The sequence below is a fragment of the Scyliorhinus torazame genome, chromosome 14 (assembly GCF_047496885.1).
Source record: "Scyliorhinus torazame isolate Kashiwa2021f chromosome 14, sScyTor2.1, whole genome shotgun sequence".
Lineage (NCBI taxonomy): Eukaryota > Metazoa > Chordata > Chondrichthyes > Carcharhiniformes > Scyliorhinidae > Scyliorhinus > Scyliorhinus torazame.
Window position 1 is genome coordinate 95,262,781 of NC_092720.1, and position 19,152 is coordinate 95,281,932.

Sequence of the window (19,152 nt, forward strand, 5' to 3'; positions counted from 1 at the left end):
CCACTGCTCCCCTCAATAGTTATTGGCCTCACCTCACTGAAGACTTTGCAAGCTCATACCCCAAAGTTAGGTCAGTGACCTCACTTTTGCCTCAGGCTGCCCACCGGGCCAAATGCCAGAAACCTGGCTGCTGCTTCACTCAATGAAAGTTATGAAAGCTCACACCAATTCAGGAGATCCATGTGAACTGCTCTAAGTCTCCACCACCTCAACGTCTGACAAACTATTTACCTGCTCTAAAGGAGATTCCACCAATCAGAGCCTGATGTTGTTCCGTATTGCCTGCCGATAGGCTCAAGACATTCCTATTAGTAAATGCAGAGATGCCAGGCTCTGATTGGTGCTCCCACTCCTCAGTCACCTCTCAGCATGCCCCCCCCCCATTGACAAGGGCCCGGCGCTGCAGCGCTGTGTGTTTCATTGTAACTCCACCTCTGCCAGGCGGACTGTATTTTTGCCGAACAGTTGTGCACTAATACCAAAGTTAGTGGAGTTTATAATTGCTGGTAAACTTTGAAGGACATTTGTTGACACTATCTCATACTCCAGAGGCAATTGTGCTCATTTACCATCCTTATATGTTCGGGCCCCTTGAAGTCTAAATCTCTTTGTTCTGTCACTGACGACAAATGTACCGGAGAAGGAAAAAACAGTTCGGACCTGTATTCCTATTTCGCAGTTTTTACTAGTCCTTTTTAATGTATACAAGACCAGTTCGGACTAGTATTCTTATTTCCCTGTTTTTATTGTTATTTTCCTTCTCTTTAAGCAAGTGGATTCTTGCTCCTGTACCTCCATGACTAGATGCCCTTCCTTACATGTTCCCTGTGGTTCTCTCAATGCTACCCCCTCATACCAACCATCAGGGCTGGGTGTATCTGCTTTATTTCCCACCGGCAGCTTTAAGCTCTCGGTTTTAAATCGTTTATCGATTATATCTATTTATGCAGCTTTGGGTCTGAACAGTAGATACCGCCTTCAGTTAAGTAATAGATAATTACTGAAGTAATACTCTGTTAGTTACAGCCAATATCACTTGGTTTTGATGGACAAAGAGTATGTGAAGTCTGGTGTTTGATGTGTAAGTCTTTTTATCACCATCTTTTCTCAGATTGAAATTCCCAGTCAAAGTTTCTACCAATCAGCACCATTTGCCCAATCGACACTAATGAGTTTAAATATTCACTGGGGTTGGAATTTGTTAGACTTCTTGTTGGAGTAATGATAAGTGAGGGCAATCTTACGATGTTTCACATGCAAGCCCACACCTTTACCAATTGAGATAATGCGGCAGTAATTAACTTCACTGCTGATGGCAATGTGTAAAAATATTCACTTAAGTTGCCATCTTTGATGGAAGTTTACTTTGTCCAAAATATATAAAAGTGTTGCTGTTTCAGAGAAAGGTTAGGTGGAACCAGTGTTTTCTGCACTGCATGAACTTTATTTATCCATCTGTTGATGACTGGTGAAACAAAAATTTCCAATTATCAGGAATGTGTGAGAAACAGTAAATCTATTGCTGCTTAAAGGCTGACACTATAAACTTTCCAACAACTAGATTATTGGTGACATATTCCTGATGGAAAGAAATGTTTGTTATACTATATTTAGGAATTTAAAAATTAACTTTATGATAATTGGATAACACTGTGGCTTTTGAAATGAAGGCCGTTGCTGGTTATGATTTCCTAAAGTGATATGTTGATCACAGCTGGAATCTTCTTCCCCCACAGGAGGTGGGTGGGCTTGAAATTTGGTGGGTTGGCATTGGGACAAATACCTGATAGCTTTCTCCCTTAACTGGAAGTAAATTCTGGGCGGGAAGGCCGATGGTCAACCTTCCCACCCTGCTCCCATATCCAAAGGTTGGTGTCTGTTGCACTATCATCCTTCTGGAACAAATTTGCAAGTTTATATAAAATAAAAGCACAATCATTCAGATCTGACTAGCTTTTGATTGCATCTTGCAGTCTGACCATATCTGTCACTGTGGTTTGTTAAAGTTGATTCGTGATTTTTGTTTACATGTTTTGTATTCGAGATGCAGGCTTTCAGAATAAATGAAATTGAAAACTGCCTGAAGCTGGTCTACTTGGCACAGGCGCTAGTTTCCTGAAGCAGCCTCATTTCCCCCATTCATAAGGGTGAGAGCATAAGACTACATGTGCCTTCACTCATTGAACTGGAAAGGGCATCCAGCTATTAGCTGTAATGCATACACTGAAGGTACTTCTGGTTTCCCATGGTTGTCAGTGTTACGTGAGTTACATTTTTAGATGAATAGTTCAATGCTGTCAAGCCTGATGTGTGTGAGTAAAATCTTTCAGCAGTTTTGGTTGTGTAAGGTGTCTTGCATTTTTGTTACACCAGGAGTTTATGAACAATAATTACTTTCTGAATATGTCTAAGTTCTTTGATTTTCCCATTAAGACGTGCATTTTAATTTGTCTAAAACAAGTAGAATGATCTTGTTTCTTTAGTCAGGTTGATTGAGCTGGTTTAATTTCAGGTCCTAAAGCTGAATTGAATTGCTGCAGTTGCAACAGATTGCGGTGGGCAATATTGCAGGAACATTTTGCAGCTATGATGACAACTTTGACCTCATCAATCTGGTGTCATTTCCTTTATCATTTCTTGTGAAAGATAGAAATGTCAAACAACCATTAATCTTATACTTTAAGGGGACATTGAGACTAAGAGCATTGAAACAGCTAGAGGCTGTCACCTTTTGGCATGTTGGTTTTCCAATCAAAGAAGTCAGTTTGGTTTCATTGACAACTGGCATTGCAACTGGAGGGAGCAATGAAGAAACTTTTGAGGCTGCCTACCAGCCTGAGCGAGGCTCAAGTGCCTGGAATGAAACAGTGCTGCCTTACCAGCCCATTTTTACTGAAGGTACGGCCGATGTTATATTCTCAGGAGGTCTAGTGCTGGATGTTCCGACTGACTGTCCAAGGCAGAGATTAGGCCTGTGCAGGATGTGATCAGATCGTATATGTAGGTCTGCCATTGCCACATTAGGGTTCAGCTGCGTGAAGGGTCCACCTTACACGTTTTCTCCTGGTGGTGTAGCTAAACTGGAGTCCAGAAGATATGTTTTAATTTATTTCTGTATATATATATATAAAAAGCCTTGAATAAAAATATTTTTTTAAATAATAATTTATTTCTGTAGCACCGTGCTTGAGTCTGCACCCTCTGCATTATTGCTCCCTGTACTCCATAATTGGAGCTTGGCTATTAAGCTGCTCTTTCCCCTGCTGTTTAAAACTCTCATCAAATACCAGTTTACCTCGCTGTCTCCTTCTGTTTACCATCAAAATCCCGCTTCCAATTAATTCTTTGCCTTTGCTTTCAATTTTCCCCAGTTATCCCTTTTCGTCTCTTTGCTTGTTGTCCACTTTTCCCGCTTGCAAAGTGCACTGGCGCACAATACTTTCGGAGCAGTACTTCACTGCTGCGTCCTGTTGCTATCATTATACACTGTTCCCAAGGATAACTGGAATTTGATTCTCTTGAAGGGGTTTGATTGCTGCAAACTGGATCAAAGCAAAGCAATTTGAAGATGAATCTGAACCAAAGTCGAAATCCTTTAACAGATGGTTTATATTTTATGATGTGCATTCAGTACAGGCTGTTTTACTTTTGCTGATAGTTTAAAATGTGCACTATTGTGTTTGCTGTCAAATATGCACCTTCCCTGATTTTTGTTTCCATTGAAGTCATGGAAACTAAAATCGAGGGAAATGTGTGACGGGCAGCTGAATGGATATCTCACATTTTACACTTTCACCCATCATCAAAATTAACCACAGCGTTCCGGTCAGAAAATGCTGGCAGCTTTTTCCTGAACAATCCTGGTTTGTGTATATGTATATATATATATATTATATGCTGCTTGTTTTGGGATTTGTAAACCAAATACAAAAGTAATATTATAATTTCCTTTTTGAGATGCTCCTTGCTACAAAATCACCACCGCCCTAGAAAGACCATGCACTCCACAGCATTTGGGTTTGGCATCGATTCCCACTGGGTCGGACTTCGACATAGTATGTGATAGTTGTCATGTGAGTGATGGTACCATGCTCACTCGGTGTGTGCTCCCTGAAGCTTCTGCAAAAGCAATAACATTTGGCTGTCTTCCGATTGTCTAATTGTCTGAGCATTCAGATCATTTGCTGATGTTCTTTTCACATGTGATTGCTGGAATTGTCCTCACAGTTAAACATGCAGCAGACGACATGTTTGATGCATTTAAAGAGAAGCTAGCTAAGTATATAAGGGAGCAACAAACAGAAGAATATACTGTATACTGAAGGATTAGATGGAGTGGGTGGAGCACAAATACTGGCATAGTCTAGTTTTTGTTCTGTAAAATTCTATGGAGGAGAAATCTGATCATGCAAATATGCTGCAGAGCTTTCATTTGCTGGGGGGCAGACAGCACCATAAGTGGGCATCACGGTAGCACAGTGGTTAGCACTGTTAGTTCACAGCACCAGGGACTCGGGTTTGATTCCCGGCTTGGGTCACTGTCTGTGTGGAGTCTGCATGTTCTCCCCGTGTCTGTGGTTTTCTCCGGGTGCTCCGGTTTCCTCCAACAAGTCCCAAAAGACATGCTTGTTAGGTGAATTGTACATTCTGAATTCTCCCTCAGTGTACCCGACCAGGCGCCGGAGTGTGGTGACTAGGGGATTTACACAGTAATTTCATTGCAGTGTTAATGTAAGTTTAGCTCAATTGGCTGGTCAGCTGGTTTCTGATGCAAAGCAAGGTCAACAGCACGGGTTCAATTCCCGTATTCGCCGAGGTTATTCATGAAGGCCCCACCTTCTCAATCTTACCCCTTGCCTGAGGTGTGGTGACCCTCAGGTTAAATCACTACCAGTCAGCTCTCCCTCTCAAAGGGGAAAGCAACCTATGGTCATCTGGGACCATGGTGACCTTACTGTTTTTTCCCAATTAAGGGGCAGTTTAGTGTGGCCAACCCATCTACCCTGCACACCTTTTGGGTTGTGGGGGTAAGGCCCACGCAGACACATGGGCAGTGACAGGGATCGAACCCGGGTCCTCGGCATCGTGAGGCAGCAGGGCTAACCACTGTGCCACCGTGCCACCTCAACTTTACTTTTTAATGAAACATTTATTTTTTGACAGATGAGCATTTTGATTAATCTCTTATTTTGTTAAATGGGACGGAACTGCAGCTGTGAATGGTCATTAAAAAAGTTAGTGTGGAGCTTAATCATCATCATCAGCAAACTGAATGGCCTATTACTGCGCTTTAAATTCATGATATTACTGTAACATAACTTGAATCCTTTTCACTTTATTCATCATGACCTATAATTCATGATTTATAAAAGTTAATTCTCTCTGTGAACCAAGCTTCAGTCATTTCAGCATTAATTTTAGCAACTGCACAACAGTCCACATGCAATAAGAACGGGAGGCCATAAAAGCATGAGTCCTGCAATTTTGTGCAATTCATGCACTAACTTTAATATAGTGAGAAGACTTGTTTTGAAAGGGCTGGCCAGCATCTGTTACCTTAAATTGGTTAAGCTGTGAGATTTAAAACATATGTTGACTGTGATTTAATTTTCTGAATGTTAAGAATTGGATATTCACAAAGCAACCTGTGTTTCTCAATTAGCAAATCTTGCTGGTGGTGGTGGTAGAAAGTCAAAGTCCGTTTTGTTGAGTGGTGGGTTATATTCAGGTGACGGTTATTTTAGTGAACCATGTTACACTGGAGAGTGCAAATGAATTCCCAGTGAAGAATGTATTGGCTCTCAATGTGTGGAGTGCAAGCTCATTACATTCTTTGCTGCAGCATGTGATTTATTTAACTATTTGCATAGTTTGAATGAGAAGGCAGGAGGTGGATGCACACTGGGCGCGATTCTCCGCTCCCGCGACTAAGTGCCCACGCTACCGTGAACGCCGTCGAGGTTCACGATGGCGCGAAACGGCCCCGATCTCAACCGATTCAGGGCCCGAAAATGGGCTAGGATCGGGGCCATGAGAAACTCGGGATGCATGTCGCGAAAGCAGCGTCGTCAGCGCGCGCCGGGCATTGGCGCCGCATAAAAGCGGCGCCATGTCATCCGCCGCGTAACTGGCGTCACCCGCGCATGCATGGTTGCCGTCCTCCCCGAGGTCGCCCCGCAAGAAGATGTCGGATGGATCTTGCGGGGCGCGGAGGAAAGGAGGTCCTCCTTCAGAGAGGCGGGCCCGCCGATTGGTGGGCACCGATCGTGGGCCAGACTCCTTTTGAGTCCTACCCCGGTGAAAGAACCCCCCTTGCCCCCCCACAGGCTGCCCCCCCAGCGTTCCCGCGCTGTTCCCGCCGGCAGCGACCAGGTGTGGATGGCGCCGGCGGGAAGCCGTCGTTTTGTGCAGGCCGCTCGGCCCATCCGGGCCAGAGAATAGCGGGTGTGGCGGAGAATCTCCATTTTGGGTGTCCCGGGCGATTCTCCGGCCCGCGCCGTGCAGAACTCGACGGGGCCGTTGTCGCCGCTTGGGTGAATTGTGGGAGGGCGTCGGACTGGCGTCCCGGGGAAAAATGGCGCCCCAGGCAATTCTCCCAACCGGTGCGGGAGCGGAGAATTGCGCCCACTATGTCTAGCAATAAATTTGAACAGAGTTAACATTTTTATTTAGGTCTCAGAGGTATCATGGCTATTGTTAGGAAAATAAAGGTCGTTTTAAGGGATTTATTTTTGTATTGGCAAAGATTAGAAATAAAGTACAGTTTTAAGTAGGGTTTATGTAATGTTTCTGAGCTTGGAAGGGTTAAACATATGGTTCAACTGATGCTGGCAAAGGTGTTTGCATGTGTGGGGGTTGGTTTCAATTCCAACTGTGATTCTATTGTCCTTAGGGCTACGGTGTGAAGAACAAATAGAATTAGCAGGGATTGCTTAGTAACTGGGGATTCTTGTAAGGATTTTAAAAAAGCTTTAAAGATTCCGGTGGCGGCTATGAGGTGAACGGTCGCACATAAGATGGCTGCTGCTTGGGGATTTGGGATTTGGCCGTTTTTGCCTGTTTAATGTGTGCTCTTTGGAGAGAAAAGTGGTGGCAGTTGAAAGCTTTGGTTCCTCCTCCTGTATATGATGTCTGGATGTTATAATACGAGGAACAAATTGAATAAGGGGTCCTCGTCTGACATGGAAGGCCCTCGTGTAGGAGGAGGGGAGGAAATGGAGGAGGCCCTTGTATCGTTATTGCCCTCTCAGTGGGCTGCTGAGAGGCTGGTAAAATTCCTTACACAGGAGTTTAAGAAACGAAGTGGACCGAGCCTACCAGCCATTGAGGCAGAAGCTGAGTCAGGGGAGCCGCCAAGGGTGATCATATTCTGACTTCACAGATACTTGGATAAGCAGAAAATCCTGAGGTGGGTGAAGGACACTTGAGTCTGTAGTTGGTAGGATCAGTCCCTCAGAATTTATCAGGAAGTCAGGGCAGAACTGGCAAAAAGGTGTGCAGGGTTTACCGAGGCCAAGGCGCCTCTTTTCAAGAGCAAAGTGTGTTTTAGAGTGGCATACCCAGTGCGCCTTTGGGTCACGTTCAGAGATCGGGACTAGTATTCCCACGCACTTGAGGAGGTCACACGATTGGGCGTGGATATATGTTTTTAATAATAATCTTTATTAAAGTCACAAGTAGGCCTACATTAACGCTGCAAAGAAGTTACTGTGAAAATCCCCCAGTAGTCACACTCCGGCACCTGTTCGAGTACACTAAGGGAGAATTCTGAATGTCCAGTTCGCCTAACAAGCACGTCTTTGGGGACTTGGAGGAAAACGGAGCATCCGGAGGAAACCCATGTAGACACTGGGAGAACGTGCAGACTCGACACGGACAGTGACCCAAGCGGGAATTGAACCCAGGTCCCTGGCGCTGTGAAACAACAGTGCTAACCACTGTGCTACCGTGTTTTTCCCTTTCCTGAAATGTTTGATATTAAAGTTGGGTTTGGGTAGGGGGGGCTGCTTGCTGATCCATTGTGTTACAACTTTGATTTTTCCCTAGATGGGGGTAACGCTACCAGCTGTTATGATAATTAATGGGAGCAAGGTGGGGAGAGAGAGCTGCAGCTGGTTAGCTGGGAGGGGGAGAGGGTGTTTTTTGTTTCTTTTGTTCATTAAGGTAACGAGCCTAGATTGGCTGGATTTTCTTTGTCTGGAATGGGGAAGGGGGTTTTGTTGGAGTTGGGTGCGTTGTTTGGTGTTCAGTGGGTGGTGGGGCAGAGAAAGAGGAGGGGTTGGGGGGAGGAGCACATTGCTGATCAAGAGGGTTTCTTTGTTTATGTACTGGCCTCAGTGGGGTGTTGGTGGCCATCTTGGGTGGGCCTGGAGCTGGTATAAGTTGCGGTCTTGGCGGACTTCCTTGTGGGTGAGATATGGCTGATCATAGTAGAGGAGGCCCCCAATCAGGTTGGTTACGTGGACCATGAGGGGGTTAAAAGAGACTGTTAAAAGGTCGTGTGTTTGCCCTCTGAAGGGTTTGAAGGCGGATGTGGTTTTCTGGCAGGGGACACATCTGAAGTTTCAGGACCAGACAAGACTGCGGAAAGAGCGGGTGGGGCAAGTGTTTCACTCGAGCTTTGAGGAAGAGGGGGACCGCGGTGCTGATCAATAGGAGGGTAACTTTTTTGGTGGCTAATATTGTGTTGGACTCGAGGGACATATGTGATAGTGAGTAGGGTGTTGGCGGGCACCCGGTGGGCTTAGTGAATGTATATGTGCCGAATTGGGATGACACAGACTTCATTAAGAAGGTGTTGGCGGCCATCCCCGAGCTTGACTCGCATCAGTTGATTATGAGGGGGGATCTTTAATTGTGTGATGAACCCTAAGCTGGTGAATGGTACAGTGAATGGTAGAACCCTCAAGAGTATTGAAAGTCAGAGAGATCTAGGAGAACAGGTCCACAGGTCACTGAAAGGGGCAACACAGGTGGAGAAGGTAGTCAAGAAGGCATACGGCATGCTTGCCTTCATTGGCCGGGGCATTGAGTATAAGAATTGGCAAGTCATGTTGCAGCTGTATAGAACCTTAGTTAGGCCACACTTGGAGTATAGTGTTCAATTCTGGTTGCCACACTACCAGAAGGATGTGGAGGCTTTAGAGAGGGTGCAGAAGAGATTTACCTGGATGTTGCCTGGTATGGAGGGCATTAGCTACGAGGAGCGGTTGAATAAACTCGGTTTGTTCTCACTGGAACGACGGAGGTTGAGGGGCGACCTGATAGAGGTCTACAAAATTATGAGGGGCATAGACAGAATGGATAGTCAGAGGCTTTTCCCCAGGGTAGAGGGGTCAATTACTAGGAGGCATAGGTTTAAGGTGAGAGGGGCAAGGTTTAGAGTAGATGTACGAGGCAAGTTTTTTACACAGAGGATAGTGGGTGCCTGGAACTCGCTACCGGAGGAGGTGGTGGAAGCAGGGATGATAGTGACATTTAAGGGGCATCTTGACAAATACATGAATAGGATGGGAATTGAGGGATATGGACCCAGGAAGTGTAGAAGATTGTAGTTTAGTCGGGCAGCATGGTCGGCACGGGCTTGGAGGGCCGAAGGGCCTGTTCCTGTGCTGTGCATTTCTTTGTTCTTTCTTTGTTCTTTGTTCTGGACAGGTCGAGCCCCAAAACCTTTACAACATCAGAGATGGCAAAGGTGCTGCTAGTATTTATGGAACAGATGGAAGAGGTGGACCCGTGGAGAATTACATACCCGAGGTGTCATAATATACACCAGTATATCATGGTGCAGACACACACACACACACACACTGATGGACATGCAGTGGGACCAATCAGCATACGCAACACCGCAGCCAATCACCAGTGAGAGCACACGCACTATAAAGACAGGGGACAGGAGAGTTCCCGCTCATTCTAGTAGCAGCCAGCTCGAAGCACAGAGCTCACAGCCTGCAACACAGACAATCACCATGTGCTGAGTGCATCACCTGGTTAGGACTAGGCAAGGGTCAACAGTTAAAGCTGGTATTGCATTTACCCACAGTTCAAGTATGTTAATATAGTTAACCTTATAATAAAATAGAGTTGCACCACTTCCAGTTTTGGTGACCTGTTTGTGATCCAGAACACTGAACACATCACGAGGGACAGGAGATTTCCTTCTTTTTGCAAGTGCATCGGGTATTGATTTCTTTATGGAAGGAAAGTCGTTACTCTCTAAGGTTGTGGGGGTGGGGTACCCGCCGATTGTAATATCATGTCATGCCCCGCACTGTGTGGATATGAGGTTGGAGGTGGGCTGCGCTTAGTGATCCCCATGGAGTTTGGATAGGTAGTTCCTCGCAGACAAAGTGTTTTCTGAGAGGATAGCTCCTGCTCTTGGAAATTATGTGGATTTTAATAAGAATGAGGCGGTCTCACCTTCCACGTTCTTGGAAGCACTAAAGGTGGTCATCAGGGGGGAGGTTATTTTGTATAAATCTCATAGAGATAAGTCTCTATCGTGATGCATTAATTGTGGCTGGAATTAAGACCACAGTGAGAGTTCCACCATGCCAAGGACTGCCCCAGCTCCAGAAGAAAGCTCACCAGCACTTGATTCAATCAACTAGGGATGGGCAACGTTTGTTCTGCTGGAATTTCTCACGCTGCAAAATAAACACCCATAATCAGGAGCAGTATGATAAAATGGTCTAAAACTTGAATAGCCTTCATCCGCAGATTTCTTTCTGAAACTATCCAGTGCTCTGCCCTTTAGAACCTGCAGAGATATCAAAAGTGCCCCATGCAAGCATTTTAAATGTAATGTTTTTTTCTGTATGCAGTGGGAAATTTGGATTTTGGATTGGTTAAGCTAATCAATTTGAAATCACTGGCCTTGTTGATAACTGATGAGTGTGTGGCTGGTAGCTGAATTAAATATGACATGAGGGAATAAAATGCAATCTCTTTCTTTTCGGGTTGTAATTACTCCTTGGTAACTTAGCTTGACTCCAATTACTTTGATTAGCAACGTTACTGTTCGATAAATGGAGTACGGGTAGGACAAGACAATCTGACATCATCATAACGTGTTAAAAGGAATCTCTTCTGAAATTTCAAATAATTTCAGATGTACCTGTTGGTGGTCCAGAAAAATCTGTCAATAAATAGATTGGATATCTGTGTTCTTAGCTCTTGATTTCTAAGCATCTCGTTTTTAAGTTGCTTTTATTTTTACCGGTTATTATCCGCTCCCTCATTTAACTATCATCTCAGTATGAAGGTTATGACTGTAAAAATATATTTTTGTGACAGAATATTAAAAATAAATGCTTCTGGTTACTAGATACCCTGTGATAACAAGAAACATTTGAAGTAGTCCAAGTGATGAGGAATACATTGCCTGCCTAATCCTGTATAGTAGCACAGTGGTTAGCACTGTTGCTTCACAGCGCCATGGACCCGGGTTCGATTGCCGGCTTGGGTAACTGCCTGTGTGGAGTCTGCACGTTCCCCCCGTATCTGTGTGGGTTTCCTCCGGGTGCTCTGGTTTCCTCCCACAAGTCCCGAAAAAAGTGCTTGTTAGGCGAATTGGACATACTGAATTTTCCCTCAGTGTACCCGAACAGGCGCCGGATTGTGGCGATTAGAGGATTTTCACAGTAACTTCATTGCACTGTCAATATAAGCCTACTTGTGAGAATAAAGATTATTATTATATTATATCTCTTGCTCTGCAGGCGGAGGTAATGTTAAAACTATGAGCAGAGATCGATAATCAAAATAGGTATAGGACAAGGTTTTGCGCCCATTCCCGCTGGTTGAATCTTCTGACCGCCCCAACGGTGAATTTCTGTTGCGGGTTCCCTGGCAGTGGAGGGCGCAAATAACAGGGTGCCAGCAGTGAGACTGGATTATCCTGCCCCCAGCCAATGACAGGTCGCTTCTGCCACCACAAAACACACTGCAGATGTGGAAAATGCCGCCCATAAATGGTTGATGTGGAACCATTTAGCTCAGTTGGGTAGGCGGCAAGTTGCTGAGTCAGAATAATGCCAATGGCATAGATTGAATCAAGGCTGAGGTAGACTTGGGATCCTCCCCCTTCCCCAGCCCCTGAGGGCAGAAGGCAATGGCAAACCTCGGCTGCCAAAAACAGCCCAGGTTAAAGACGTAGGATGAAGCCTCCCTAGACAATGAGCCAAAGACCTGCTTTCGGGCAGAACACTCATTGAACGGAATAGAAAAGGGTTGATGTTGAATTCTGCTAATTAAGCATGATGTGCAACTACTGCGGTTTATGATGGTGAATTCTTGCTTTCAATTTTGTTGCACGGGGAAGATGGCCACTAACTATTAGATATCTGATCATAAAGTAAATAAATAAATACTCTTTATTGTCACAAGTAGGCTTACATTAACACTGCAATGAAGTTACTGTGAAAAGCCCCTAGCCGCCACATTCCGGTGCCTGTTCGGGTACACAGAGGGAGAATTCAAAATTCTCAGCTGGTACGGGAATTGAACCCACGCTGTTGGCCTTGTTCTGCATCACAAACCAGCTGTCTAGCCCACTGAGCTAAACCAGCCCCTAATCATGCGGAAGAAGTGAAGACATTAGAAAGGAGCAAAAAAGACTTACAAGAATGGTTCCAGGAATGAGGGACTTTGGTTACATGGATAGATTTTCACAGTAACTTCATTGCGGTGTTAATGGAAGCCTACTTGTGACACTAATAAAAATTGGAGAAGCCGGGGCTGCTCTTAGAGGAGAGAAGGTTGGGAGGAGAGTTGAAAGAGGTGTTCAAAATCATGAGAGGTGTGGACAGAGTGGATGGTGTTCTGATTGGAAGAAGGGCCTAACCAGATTAAGATGAATGGCTAAAGAACCAAAGGTGATTTGAGGAAATGCCTTTGTATGAAGCGATTGGTTAAGATCTGGAATGCACTGCCTGAAAGGGAGGGAGGCAGTTTCAGTCATGGCTTTCGAAAGAGTATTGGATAATTACCTGGAAAATTTTTATTTTAGAGAGCTGCGGAAAAATGGTAAGTGGAACCAGTTGAGTTGCTCTTGCTGAGAGCCAGCATAGGCACAATGGGCTTTGCTGTGCGATAGCCATTCTTTGCTGTACGATTATATCAAAGTAATTTTTCTTATGTTGTTTTCTGAAACTGCTGGTAGATGCTGGGGTATAGTTAGTTACACAGGCGTTAGTGGATCTCACTACGCAATTGGTCATACTGAATATATCTCCATGGAGAGTATCTTGGGATCAAGACCGCCAAAGTGATGCAATTCACACACAAAGCAGGGTTCAGTAGAGAGTGGCTGGGAACACTCACGTTAACTATCGTTTGTTTTTTCTTGCCTTCTTTGCAGAAGCTGAAGCCAATTTCGACAAACTTTCATGAAATTGGCTAACAGGAATGAAACAGGGACTATACTGACATGTATGGTTCAATGCCCACGTTCTCTGCTGCTTTTACCCAATGTGCCTTCAGGACACCCCGAACATTACTTTTGTGATAGATATTCCAAAAAATATATTGAGTTTGAAGATGCAACAGTTTTTGGAGGAGCTCTCTAATATTTTTATTGTTCACTGAGCAATAACCCCTGTGTAATGGACAACACAAAAAAAAGCCAAATTCTTGGAGCAATTTTATTTCACAGCACTGACAATGTAACACCTTGGGGCGTGTTCTGGACTAGCTATCAGCTGAGGTTTCTTGATACCAAAATCTCCAAAGAGCAAATCAGATCAGTCTCAGAAATTGAACTTTGAAGGTTATTAGCATTTATATAGGCTACAGCTAGAAAATACCCCAATAAATTGGTTGCAAATCAAGATTTGTATTGTCAAAAATTGCTTTCCAAAGTATTGAGAATGTGGCCTGCAGCTTTCCGCTGTGTTTCAGTCTTGTTTTCTAACTTGACACTGCTGATGTTTTCCTCAATGCTGCTATCATAAATATCTGCTCTTCACTCTAAGTTCCCAATACTGAAAACTTGCAGTTGACCCTTCATTATCTCATCTTGTCAGCAGATCTCATAAGCGTGCAGATCACTGTCTGATCCTTACCCTGAACTGCTTCCTGATTAGTTTTCCTTTTTTGAATGAATTTTGAAATGGTCCTCACCACACATTTATATTAATCCGCAGTCCTTACCTTCTGTCCAGGGGGAGCAACCCTCTCCCTTCACTCCCTAGCCTTTTAACGTTTGTCTGGGCAATGCAGAAACCTAGGGTTCAATTCAACTAATGGGAATGAAGTCCCATAACGAGCGCGTTTAGCCGCGTGTTTCCCAGCGCTCGCAGTGCCGAGAAACACATGGCTATTCAACACAAATCACATTGTATAAGGGGCCTCAGAGAGGGATGTGCAGACTGCACATAGCCCCATTTTGTACACTGGGGAGCTTTGCTTGCTGGAACTTCCCAGTGTAGCGAGAGATCAGGGCGCCATATTTAAATGGCGTCCTGATCTCCGATGCCCCAAAGTGATCCCCGACCCCCATCAGCCCGAACGTACTATGGGAGGGTCTACAGCCCCCCCCCCGCACCCCTCAGGGCCCAAGCAGATACACATCCGGCCCGATCGCGCATGCACAACAAATGCCATGGCATTGCCAACCTGGCACCCTGGCAGTGCCCAAGCCAGCTGGCAATGCCGTTTGGGCACCTTGATAGTGCCAGGCTGTCACCAAGTTGGCTTACTGTCTCACTCTATCATGCAAATTTGCTAAAAAGTGATCCCGCCCAGATTTACAACGCAACGTCTTGCGAGATCACATTGGAACTCGTGAGGAGTTGCGAGCCTGGTAGATACCAGGAGCGGGGTCTCCTGACTTTTATCGGTCATGTTGCGCCACAGCGAGCTGCTTTTCGGGTGCAGCGTGGCCGTTGGATCGCGCCCTATGACGCTGTCTTGGTAGATAGGAACAGCATGTTCAGCGTCTTTACTTGATTGAAACTGAGCCGCTTTTAATCTGGCCCACACTTTCAAGTGCCTCAAATGTTTCTGGGTCTTAATGGGTGGAAGTGTTTATACTATTGAATCCAGCCAATGGAGGGCTAGCCACTTGTCACACATTTAACAGATAGATAAAAGCATTATTATACATCACCTAATTAATTGTTTGTGTCTCGGGAATGTGATCCCCATGTGATGTTCTCTCTTTACTCATTTAATTAATGCCCAACACTGCTGAGTTAACAGAGACCCATTTCTGAAATGAAGCGTGGACGTGCAATTTTGTGGATATCCAGTGCTAATATTTCAGAGAGGTTAGGTCACTCACGTTGCAGAATGCTGCCAAAATGGGCAAACACAGACTTTACATTATGGAGGTTCAGTAAATGGCAAAAAAAAACACCTGGTTCGTGAAATCCATTACCATGAAAAATGTACTCAGTAATAGGACTGCTTGTCTGCTGAATGCATCCACTCAAAATTAAGTGTACTACATAAATGTGATAATGTATTTCAGCCTAATTGGGGTCCAATGCCTTAATGAAAGGAACTTCTCCATTTCCCCGAGTGTTCAGAATATACCTGCTGTACTGCAGAATTTTGAATATGATGTACATGATGGAGGGTGGGAAACTAGCCAGGCGAGCATTATAATAATTGTGTCTGGAGTGTTATAAAAGCACAATTGAGCAAGACACAATTGAGTGGGCTTAGCTGGATGATGCTAATGCTGGTAGTAGGAAGGTGTCATTATGATGGAGAGCATATTGTTTCAAAAGGTCAGCTTGGGGTTGGCATAGATGTGTGGATTGTGGACAATGTAATTCACCCTGAGAGAGTGGCCAGCGAGTTGCTTTGAATCAGTAGCAAGAAAACTTGCATGAAAAACACAGACTTGTGCACCTCGCTGTAATATTTTATCATCTGTACAGTGGAATCTCAAAGCATATTTTGAAGCATTAATATTCCAATTGCAACAATTTGTTTTCTCTTACACGTGCATTAGGGAGCACAGAACTAAAGCTGAAAAGAATTCTAATTTGATGCTGAGATCAATTGCAACTTGGGTATTGTAGCAATTTTATATTTTTAAAATCTGCATGTCTTTGTGATTTGTGATGCTGATTCGATTACATGCAAAAGGTTCAAGCTCACATTGAACACTAGGTGGCAGGAGGCACATAAATTTTATGGTAATGATAGTTCAAGTCTTATTTAAATTTGTGTAGAGTAAGGGAGTATTTTCCTTGATTCTTGTATTCTAGAACAACTTAACAATTAGGATTTTTAATCTTGCTACAAAAATCACAATTTTGGAATAACCATTTATTTACAGAAAATATCTACCCACTAATTTTGCTGTTATCCTATAATTGTGGCATTGCCAAGAAGTGGAAAATTGTCTTTGCCAAGTCCCTACCTGTGTCTTATCAATTATCTTGCAGCTTTCATTCCCTTCTTGCACAGAACAGAGTTAACATAAGGTTCAATATCCTTTTAATTTCCTAACTGGTAGCTTTATGGTATACAGTGGTTAGCACTGCTGCCTCACAGTGCCAGGGACCTGGGTTCATTTCTGGCCTTGGGCGACTGTATGGTGTTTGCACGTTCTCCCGTGTCTGCATTGGTTTCCTCTGGGTGCTCCAGTTTCCTCCCACAGTCCAAAGATGTGCCGGTTAGGTGGATTGGCCATGATAAAATTTCCCCTTAGTGTCCAAGGATGTACAGGTTAGGTGGGGTTACAGGGATGGGCAGGGAGGTGGGCCCAAGTAAGGTGCTCTTTCAGCAGGCTGATGCAGACCAAATGGCTCCTCCTGCAGTGTAGGGATTCTATGAGTCTATGATACTGCCCGTTATGTCAGAAAATCTTCAAAAATATTCTTTTGGGTGGGCAGTTGTATATATTAGGAGTAAATGCAGATTATGTATACTTGAGACGTATTTATCTAGCTCCATCTTTACAATAGGTGTGGTAATATCGAGAAGTAATTTTGTCTTCAATAATCATCAAAGCAACAGTTAAGTTAATTTGAATTTCTAGAATGCACCTTGTATTTCGCATTAAAATCATCTCACAAACCTCCTGAAACCTTTTATAACCTTGAAAGGGAAGATAAATGTTTTGTGGTTTGCACTGTCTGCTAAACTATTGTATCTATAATGGACATGGGAGTATAGGGGCGGAATTCTCCCCCCACGCCGGGTGGGAGAATTGCCCGGACGGCGCGCGAGTCCCGCCACGCTGTCCCGATGCCCGCACACGATTCTCCCCCCCCCCCCCGCCCCCCCAAACCGGCGCGACGCGAATCACGGCTGGCCACTGGGAGAATCGTCGCTTGCCGTTGGTAATGGGCGAGCGGCGATTCTCCGGCCCGGATGGGCCGAGCGGCCTGCCCAACACGACAGGTTCCCGCCAGCGCCATCCACACCTGGCGGGAACGCTGGGGGGGGCGGCCTATGGGGCAGCGAGGGGGGTTCCTGCACTGGGGGGGGTGCTCAAAAGGGGTCTGGTCCGCAATCGGTGCCCACCGAACGGCGGGCCGGCCTCTCTGAAGGAGGACCTCCTTTCCTCCGCTGCCCCGCAAGATTGATCCGCCATCTTCTTGCAGGGCGGCCGCGGGGAGGATGGCAACCGCGCATGCGCGGGTTGACGCCGGCCAGTGCGCGGGTGACGTCATTTACGCAGCGCCGGTCACGTCATTTACACGCCGCCGCTTTTCCGCGGCGCCAGGCCCAGCGCGCGTTAATGACGAGGCCCAGCTCCAACCCCCCCCCCCCCGGGGGCGGGAGAATAGGGGGCTGGGAACGGCCTCCGACGCCGGAGTGAAACACTCCGGTTTTCACTCCGGCGTCGGGACTTAGTCTCCCGATGGGAGAATTGCGCCCAGGGGCTGCACTCAGCATTTTGGTTGTTTTGAAATATCGTCATCTCACATAAAACATGAGTCACTGTTCCCTCACTGGAGCACCTTAAAATCAAATGGTCATAACACAGTGGAGGACACTTTAGGAATGTATGGCTAATTTTTCAGTTGTGCATCAATTAAATTCATTTCTGCTTTATGTGCTTTATGTGCACATTTAGTTATTGGAAAATAATCTGGCAAGTCTTTGGCAACAGTGTAATTGGTCACCTTTGCATCCTAAAATACTGTACGACCATGCAAGTTGTAGGTTCAACAATATCCACATCTCATGTGTTGAAGTCAATAACTCAGGTATATTTGCATTGTGCAAGGCAATATATTCACGCTGTCACTTTGTTCTTTTGTGGAATGTTCAAGTATATTCTGGACACATTTGGGCTAATTTTACACATCTGCTGATTTATTTGTTTTCCTTTTTCTCACATGGATTAAACTTTTCTCACTCAGTTTGTGATCTCTTGCTTACATGTGGAGCCACATCCAGATTTCTCTTGGGATAGTGTTATAAGGTCAGCTTTGAAAAATTATCTGGTAAATAACAATGCTGCTCTTTTTGAATGGACAAATTCGAACCATGAGCACCGTGGCCTTGCCATGATAAAAAATACAACAGCATGTAATCCAGATGCCAGGACACATGTTCTGGTACCATGAGTCAAATCTCACCACTGCTGCTGGGAATTTAAATTTTATACAATAAATTAAAATGGGCCAGAATTTTACTCTCCCCACGAGGCGGGTTTTGAGACAGGAGAGCATAAAATTGAATGGATGGAATTTGCCCCCCACCCCCCCCCTCCCACCCCCCCCACCCCCGGGAATTTTCCCACCCAAACCCAAAGACAATTTCACACTTGGGTGGGCAGGGCCTTGGGCAGGAAACCTGCCCATTCACCTATTAAGCACCTTGAGTGGCCACTCAATGGTTATTTATCTCACACAGCCTCAATTTTAGGCTGGTGGTTGTGCAGAGTGTGGTAAACAGACTTTTCTACCTTTTCCCCATCTTGGCAGGAAGGGAAGCCTCAGTCCGAAGGCACCCTCCGAGCTGGGGTGCTCTCCTGCCCCACCCTCTCGCCCAGGATGTTGGAGCTCTGGATCCCCCTCCAACCTGGCCTACCTCCAGATGCTGTGATCACCACTCTCCATACCTCCTTGGATGTCCCCTACCCTCCCGCCCCTAGGGCCTACCTTCTCCAAGGTCCCGGGACTTAGTCCCAGGCACAGTCTTGCAGTACCGCTTCAGGCCACTGCAGCGCTGTGCCAT

The 19,152-nt window shown here is 45.3% G+C and overlaps 1 protein-coding gene across 1 annotated transcript in view; it reads left to right on the forward strand.

Annotated features, from left to right (window-relative positions):
• Positions 1-19,152, forward strand: part of dock10 (dedicator of cytokinesis 10) — a 526,558-nt gene that overhangs the window by 46,393 nt on the left and 461,013 nt on the right. The gene's annotated exons all lie outside the window — the stretch shown is intronic.